The sequence below is a fragment of the Macrotis lagotis genome, chromosome 6, assembly GCF_037893015.1.
Source record: "Macrotis lagotis isolate mMagLag1 chromosome 6, bilby.v1.9.chrom.fasta, whole genome shotgun sequence".
NCBI classification, from domain to species: Eukaryota; Metazoa; Chordata; class Mammalia; order Peramelemorphia; family Peramelidae; genus Macrotis; species Macrotis lagotis.
Window position 1 is genome coordinate 206,683,998 of NC_133663.1, and position 9,180 is coordinate 206,693,177.

Here is a 9,180-nt window from a genome sequence, read left to right on the forward strand (position 1 = left end):
AATTCAGTAAATATAGCAAGCAATCTGACAACCTTATTAATATTTTCATTTTCACATTTACTCACTGTATCGCACCTAAATTTTTTAAACCAAGACAAATGTTTACACTTAATTTTGTGACTTCGTAAAAAAAGGAGAGAGAAATAATCAATGTAATGAATTACTTGGTCAGCTTGATTTGCCACATTTAGGCCTTTGTTTAGAAACAACTTAGGGATACTTTTCTGTAGAGATAGACATATCCATTGGTCCCCCATTTAGAGGACCTCTGATATCCAAGATGATTGACCCTTACTCACTGGTCTATAAAATCAATCTATGAGGTCAGTTCATTCTCCTCTTCTCTTCTCCATCTCTCATGGCCTTCATCCTCTGCCTCTCTAACCTGGCAAAGACAGATTGGAACACAACAATGAATCAAGTTGAGAGATGGTGATGTTGGGACTGGTAGGACCTGTGCTCCTCCTTTTTCCCAGGAGTAGTTACAGGCTACTTGCAACACTCAAGAGACGCACAGAATGAGCTTCATGATTGCCCACATGCAACCTGGGAGTACAGTTTTAGATTTCAAATTCTTGCCCAACTTTGTCTTTCTGTTTCTTTTTCTGAGTACTGGGAATCTATTAGCACTTCCCCAGTCTAAAAAATTGGTAGCAACTGGAACGACTATAGAGTTTCTGCTTAAGTATTTGAGAAAAATACTCAGGTGGGTATGTTTGAATCTGTGCTACTTGTGTGACAGTGTGAACTTGGAAAAGTCATTTAACCTCTCTATACTTAACTTTTCTGTTTATAAAATGAAGGGGTGGACTAGATGACATATGAGGAATTTTCCATCTCTTATAACCTTTGGCAATTTTTCCTAAGGCTTTTTCGCCATAGTTCTTGGGCAGAATTCTACTTAGAGAGCTAAGAAAAAGAATAACTCTAACAATACAAGTTTGATGGAAACAATATTTCTTGGTCAGCTACTCCAATGTATTGAAAGAGAGGTGACTGGGATTTTATGGGAATGAATGATTCATAGGAATATCAAAGAATAGTCTAAATATCAATTCCAAGAAGAGCTTTTTTTGGAGAGAATGTGAAGAACTGCTGATAAGCATCTCAAAAATTTATAGTGTTGTTAATGATCCAAAGTTGCATCTCTAAGCACCAATGTTATCTCAATATTGTTGTGAAGCTTGAAACAGCAAGTGTGCTTAATTGGACTAAGAGAGAGAATAGACCTTTCTGCTAAGATTCACAGAAAGCCTTAGGAAACAAATTGTTTCTACAAATAATAGCCCCCAACAATTCTGACCATGCATTTGGACCATTGAAGAAGAGAGAAAGAAAAAAAAGATATAGTGAGAAAAACAAGGGGTGGGAGAGATAAGAGAGTGAGAGAAGGGAAAGATGTGAGTGGGGAATACAGAATCATTCTATATGTGCTAAAAAAGCAGGAATATATGTCTATTTTCCCTACCCCAAATCAGGCCTTTATTCACCATTATCTATACCAATAGTGTCAAATTCAAATAGAAATGAGACTACTAATTCATACTTAAGGATCCCTGCAACTGAATTTTGACTGTTTTAAAATGAATGATGTCTTTGTTTCATTGAAATTTTGTTTATTTAAAAATATTTCTCAATTATATTTTACTCCTGTTAAGATACCACTCAGGAGTATTGCTTTTCACAAATGATCAAGCAACAAACTGTGATATTTCTCTACAATGTAGGTTCTACACCATCTCATTCATCTCAAACACTGGTTTATGCACTAGCTTATCAAAGATGAAAATCATTATGAAAATATGTAAAAATTGGGATGACAAAAATAATATCAACTATTTCTTTCCCTTCCTAGATTGTTTTGTTTCTCTAAACATTACTAGATTAAGAATGAAACAGTTACTTTGTACAATTTCATTTAGAGCACCTCCAACTGAAACTCTTATGAAAATATTCCATGCAACACAGGGAATAAACATCAGTCAATACATAACTCTCTTTGGTGCTTTTTCTCCTATTGGGAGAAGATAATTAAGCTCAACTGGGACAGGCAGACAGAGAGAGACAGAGACAGAGACAGAGACAGAGAGAGAGAGAGAGAGACAGAGAGAGACAGAGAGAGAGAGACAGAGAGAGACAGAGAGAGACAGAGACAGAGACAGAGAGAGACAAAGACAGAGAGACAGAGACAGAGACAGAGAGAGTCAGAGACAGAGAGACAGAGAGACAGAGAGAGAGAGAGAGAGAGAGAGAGAGAGAGAGAGAGAGAGAGACAAAGACAGAGAGACAGAGAGACAGAAGGACAGAGAGACCTAGATTTCACACAAAGGGAAGTTTCCTGAAGTCTCTAGTATAGCAAGCAGGGATTAGGGACATGACGGAGATTGCCAGCTCCTCACATGTCTTCCCAGAGTCTTTTCCATCAGTAACCTGAAGAGGAGCTGGCATCCAATATTTCTTGGTAAAAGCTTTCTTTCTGGTCCATCTTGCACCAATCTAAGAATCTTACTTCCATGAATATATCTAGAAAGACCCTCTTAATCATGGTTCCCAGTTCCAAAAACTAACAAAACAGGGATTAGAACCCCTTAGAGAATTAAGATCCCTAGGGCACCATCTTATCACAAAGGAGCAAAGACCCTGAGTTACTTCTAAGGAAGAGCCAATTGAAAAATTAAAATGTCATCTCAAAGCAGAGCAGTTGGAGAACTGACTTATAGGCAGAAAAACCCAGAAAATTCCAATACAAACAGTGTATGGACCTGGCCTTCACCTTCACTGTGGTCAAGGCACAATGTCTTCCCTGGTTATGGTAAGAGAGACAGCCAGTTAGTTCCCTAGAGTACAACCCACATTCTAGATCTCTAATCCATTGGATAAAACAAGGTAAAGAGGACTTTACTGGTTATACGAGTGGTAAGAAAATTGAGAAAATTGGGGCAGTTAGGTAGGTAGAGCACCCCCCTGGAGTCAGGAGCATCTGAGTTCAAAGCCTCAGACACTTAATAATTGCCTAGCTGTGTGACCTTGCGCAAGTTACCCCTTGCCTTAGATAAATAAAATTTTAAAAAAAGAGACCATAGCTTTTCTCCCAAGATGGCGCCAAAGGCCAAGAAGGAAGCTGTCGCCCACTCCCCCAAGACAGAAGCCAAGGCCAAGGCCTTGAAGGCCAAGAAGGCAGTGTTGAAGGGAATCCACAGCCACAAAAAGAAGAAGATCCAAACTTCGCCCACCTTCTGGAGACCCAAGACACTAAGGCTTCAAAGGCAGCCAAAATACCCTCGGAAACGTGCCCCTCGGAGAAACAAGCTTGATCACTATGCCATCATTAAGTTCCCCCAACCATCATATCTGCTATGAAAAAGATTGAAGATAACATTGTGGACGTTGAGGCCAATAAACACCAAATCAAGCAGGCCATAAAGAAGCTGTATGATATTGATGTGGCCAAAGTCAACACACTGAGCCAGCCTGATGGAGAGAAGAAGGCCTACGTCTGACTTGTTCCAGACTATGATGCTTTAGATGTTGCCAACAAGACTGGAATCATCTAAACTGTCCAGCTGCCCTGCTTCTTCACCTACAATAAAAAAAAATTTTCCAGAAAAAAAAGACCATAGAAAATTTAAAAAATGGTATGGGATTCAGAAAAGACCTGTGTTTGACTCATGAACCCTGACACTAGTTTTGTTACTATGGGAAAGTCATTAATTTCTCTGAGTTTCAGGTTCTTCATGTATAAAAACACATATCTTGTGCAAGCAGTTCACATAGAATGGCTCCCCTAGATTCAAGGTTCTTGATGTATTCATAGTGATCTAAGAATCACTGTTCATGGATCCTCATCAATGTGTTTAGTTTGTCTAGGAAACAACTAGTTCAAATGAATTAAATATCAAGGAAGGTTTGTAGTGGCAGAATTCCTCCATAAATCTCTTCTCACAAAAAAATTCCCATATATGGTCTTCCCTATACCATCAGAAGGGAGAGTGAACAAACACATGGACTACTCATGAAGAGCCCATTTGTGTGGAGGGATATACAAGTGAGCTGGGATCACACACCTCTGCTGCTACAGGACCCCAGAGATATTTTCTGGTTATATCATAGTAATACTTTCACTAGGTCTATTCCCTGTAGAGTTTAGGGCTCCACTAGGTCTGTCCCACTGGGTTCACTGGACCTGCATCTCTCTTTTGGACTCACCACATAGTTGCTCAGGTTACCTACTATGCACATATTCTCCACTGGCATGTTCTGCTAGTCTTGGCATCATTGTTTTAGCCTCTAGTTCTGCTGGTCCCTGCCATTCTCTGGGATTCAGTTGCTTTCTGGTTTCGTTTTTTCCCATGAACTTCTAAGCTCATCTCTTCAGGACCATTCAAATCATACCAGGTTCTTTTTGGTAGGGTAGAATGGCTAATACCTCTCCCTGAGAAGGTCAGGTGGATAACTCTTTAGTCAAAACTACTACCCTAGTTTACAAAAAACAGACGGATATCCCTATCATTGTGACTATGCAGAAATCAGGGGATTCTATGATATATGGCTATCTAACTTAAGGTTAGATAATCTTTATTACTGCTAAAGTCCTCTCTGGATTAGTTGAGATTAATTTGAGCCAGAACAAAAGAAAAGCTAGAGTCAAGCTCCATGTTCTCCAGATATCTGTCAACAGAAAAGTATGATTTCTTCCTTATATTTTGGCCAGTGGGAAAACTTCACTCTTTCTCCTTGAGGATGCTATTACCTATAATATTTATCTCACAGGATTCTTGTGAGGATCAAGATAAAATGTATGCAAAATGCAGTGAAATCTAAAAGTCCTATATAAATGCCAGCTGCCATTACTTAGTGTCATATCATATAGTGAGGAAAGCATTGAACAGAGTTTGAGAAGATCTGGGCTTTAATATTGACTATGGCACTAATGTGTTAAACTTATCACTTCATCTCTCTAGGTCTTAGTTCTTTCATCTATAAAGTGAGACAATTGAAGATTCAAATCTAATTTCAGTTAATCTAAGTTTCATCAGAATGTCAAACTTCATAATAATTAGAATATGCCCTTCAACTTAAAATGTATATAGTAGTTTATCTTTGTTGTAGTAGACATCCCATTTTTGCCAATAAACATGGAAAATTTACCCTTAAATATACATGTATGCTTTTATACATTGTAATGTTTTTAATTTATTTAGCATTTTAACATTATTATTTATCAGAGAGTATCTTCTGAGATATTTGAAAAAGAATCATGCAAGTAAAAGTGGGAACAAAAGAAGAGTCACAATAACAGATATAAGAAGGAAAGAAGGAACAAAGGAACAAATGAAGGCATGAAGAAAAGAAGGAAGTCAAAGTTGTTTGTAAGAAGATCTTTAAACAGAAAACCAGTGGGAAACTCAATTTTTTTAATACATCAAAGAAGCTTTCAGACCTTGAGAATCAGATATAAGACAAAGGGCTCTCATGAGGATCTAGAAATCAAGTATCTACTCTCTGCTTCCAACAGAGTTGATAGATCGATAGAGAAAGACCAGAATATCATAAAATAAAAAAGGATTCAAGAAACAACTCTGAAAAGTAATCATTTGATCTTTTTTTTTAAAACTTCATTTATTCATGGCAAAACTTGGAATATCATTGTTTTCTTCATATTAAAACAGTACATATATTTAAGAGTAGTGTCCTGGGTACTGTATTTTAAAATCCTTTTGGTATATATATATGCCCATCATACTTTCCAAAAAGGTTAAAAATATAAGAATGAAGATATAATTACTGGTTATTTTTCATCTTAGGATTTGAATGCCACTTCTTAAAAATCCAAAAGTTCATCTTTTCCATTTCTAATTAGCAAAGCAGTTGATTAAGAACTATGTATTTCATTTACTGGACATGTCATGTGTGTGAGGAATTCATGCACTGCAATTGTTTCCGGGTGAAATAAAACAGATTTTTTTTTCAGAAAAGAAATCTTACACAGCTATATTTAAAACATTTTTATCAAGACATTAAAACAGAAGCAGATGCTTTGGTGTAATTTAAAAATATTAGTTACACATGGAAAAATGTATTACAGAAATCATAATAATAATAGATGATAGTAGTAAGGACAGCACATTTTTCTCTGGAAGTTGGATACAGAACAGATCCCAAACAAGTTCAAAGTTAAACTTATTACAGATGGACCAACTCAAGATATGTTGTTAAATATATGCCACCTAAGGGAGCTGGGATAAAGACTTAGCCCTCCCCTTTCATTTTTAGAAGTCTTAAGTTTTTGGAATGATATTGATTTTTCCTTTTAGCTCACTGAAATATAGGAAGTAAATTTAAAATATCTAGACTCAAGAGTTTGATATCAGTTCACAATTATATGTCACTTTATAACTTTAAAATACTTTCCTCTAACAATCCTATGATAAAACATGATTAAGGGTGCTGTATTTGATTTTTGAAATGCAAAATCTACATGAGGAATTCAAACATTAGAATCATTTCCAGGTGAATTGAAACAAATTGCTTTTTTAAAAGGCATTTTAGCAGTTACAAGTATTATTATACCTATTTTAGAGGTGACAATAAGATAATATGTTGCAATCAAGACTAAAGCCCTATTTATTCCAAATTTAATGCACTTTACACTATATCACATTGCTTCTCAAGTAACACTTGTATGACATGACTATGGTCATTGGGTAGAAAATAATTGTTCACTTGAACTTTTCTATAACTTGTATTCAGGATGTGTTTTAGGACCATCTTTTATCTGAAAAAGGTCCTTATCAAATATAGACATTATATTTTACTTTCCACCCTCTCACACACACACATATCCCAGATTGTAGGAATTGAAAGAGACAGAATGAAAGAGGGAGAGAGAGACAGATAAGGAGAAAGTAAGGTTGTGCAATCATAAATTAGAACTAGAAATATTTTAGATTGTCTCCATTTTAGTGCAGAGAGGATGAGTGACTTGCCTGAGGTCACGCAAGTAACAAAGTGAGATACAAGGAAACGACTCTTGTTTTCAAGACAGAAGTTTGGGGTTCAAATTCTACCCGTGAACTTACTATCTATGTGATATTTAACCTCCCTAAGACTCATTTTCCTCATATGTAATATTGAGTGTCTGGACTAGATGACCTCTGAGATATCTTTCAGCTCTAGTTCCATGACTCTGAGATCCAGTGATGCTGGAATTTGCACCTGGATTCTCTGCATCAAAATTCACCTGGTAACAATGATGCAGGTGGAAGTCTGGTTAGGAAAAGACTAGGAGAAAGTAGAGCAGCATATCAATTATCCTAGGCTTCTTCATCTCCCCTACTGGACACCTCCACATCTCTTACCATCTTTATCCCCTCATGCTTCCTTCCCTTTCCCTAGTATCTTGGCTTTTGCCTAAGCTAACCCTTCTATTTGTGCCAATATCCCTTTTGCTCCTATCTCCTCTGGGAACTTTACTCACTAATCAATTCTCACTCCCCTTCTATCACTCCCATCTATTGATTCTTTCCTCACTGCCTAGAAACATCTCATCCACACATAAAGCTTCCTTTGACCCTTTCATTCCTCCTAGCTATGAACGCTACTCCTCTCACACTCTCAGAGTCAAAGAAATAATTTTTGCCCTCATTTTCTCACCATCTATTCATTTTTCAACCCCCTGAAACCCAGTCTCTATTTCCATAATAAAGAAACATCTCTTTCTCCTTCCTGGGTTACCAGTGATCTTTAAAATGCCAGATCCAATAAACCCTTTCTACTTCAATTACCTTCAACGACTTCTCTTCAACTTTTGACATGGTTGATGATCTGTTCTCCCAAATAAACTTTCTTTCTTTGGTTTCTGTGATAGTGCTTGTCTTAGTTCCACATCTATATGTCTGATTACTCCTCAGATTCTTTTCTTTAATGCCTAGCACACAGGTGTTTAATCATGCTTGTTGATGGACTGATCACCTCTCTCCTGTTACCTTAATATCGGTTTCTCCTAGAATTCTTTTCTGTGTTCTCATTCATCTTTCCATGTAGTCTCTCTAGATAAGATCATTTAAATGAATAATTACAATAACAACAACAATAACAAATATCTCTTTCACTGTCCTCTTCCCTAATATCCAACCTGTTGTAAATCTTTTTGTTTAAACTTTCACAATATTTCTCTCTATCCTTTTCTTTCCATTCAGACAGTAATATCTCACTTTCATTTTTCATCTCTACTGTTTATTCAACTTTCTAATTGCTCTTCCTACTTTCAGTTTCTTCCTTCTTTGACTCACCCTCCACATGGCTACCAAAATCACCATGCTAATGCACGGGTCTGGTCAAATCACTCCTTTGCTTTAAAACTTTAAATGACTCCCCATTTTTTTTCTAAGATAAAATACAAACACTTTAACTTCACTTTATAAGAAACACAATCTGACTCCTTTCAGTCTATTTCTTACTACTCCCTTTCATACTAATACAAAGCACATTTCAACCATTATTAACTATGATATGTTAGGGAGGCTAGGTGGCGCAGTGGATAGAGCACTGGCCTTGGAGTCAGGAGTACCTGAGTTCAAATCCAGCCTCAGACACCTAATAATAATTACCTAGCCATGTGGCCTTAGGCAAACCACTTAACCCCATTGCCTTGAAAAATCTAAAAAAAAAAAAAAAGACAACTATAATATGCTTCTTGAATGTTAAACTCCTTCTACCTCTAGTTCATCATATCTGCTTATTTTTTAATTCAGTCACTTAGAATTCTTGTCTTCTTTGAAGGTTCAATTCAGGTACTCTATTAAGTGTTCTTTTATTTACCAAATTCTTGAATACTTTCTCCCTGATCATCCTCAAATTACTTTGTATGTATGTATCCATGTACATATTATTTTTCTCCCAAGAAGAATTTAAACTCCTTGAGAGCAAAGAAGTATTTTTTTCCTTTGGACTTTGTATCACAAAACACTGTACTTGGACCATAATATGTATGTAATAAGTGACTGTTGAGTTGAAATAAGCTTTTCAGGATTCAAAATTTCCACTTTGACTCACAATTAAGTTTTCTTTCCACTATTAAAAAATGTGTAAAGGTCAAAAATGTAAATAAAATCCTATTTTTCTAATGATCTATGACTAATGTTTGGGTTAGGCAAATATACTTCATAAAAGAAAGGCTAT

The 9,180-nt window shown here is 36.3% G+C and overlaps 1 pseudogene; it reads left to right on the plus strand.

Annotated features, from left to right (window-relative positions):
• Positions 1-3,096: 3,096 nt before the first annotated feature.
• On the plus strand, positions 3,097-3,554 carry LOC141491992 (large ribosomal subunit protein uL23-like; annotated as a pseudogene).
• Positions 3,555-9,180: the final 5,626 nt, after the last annotated feature.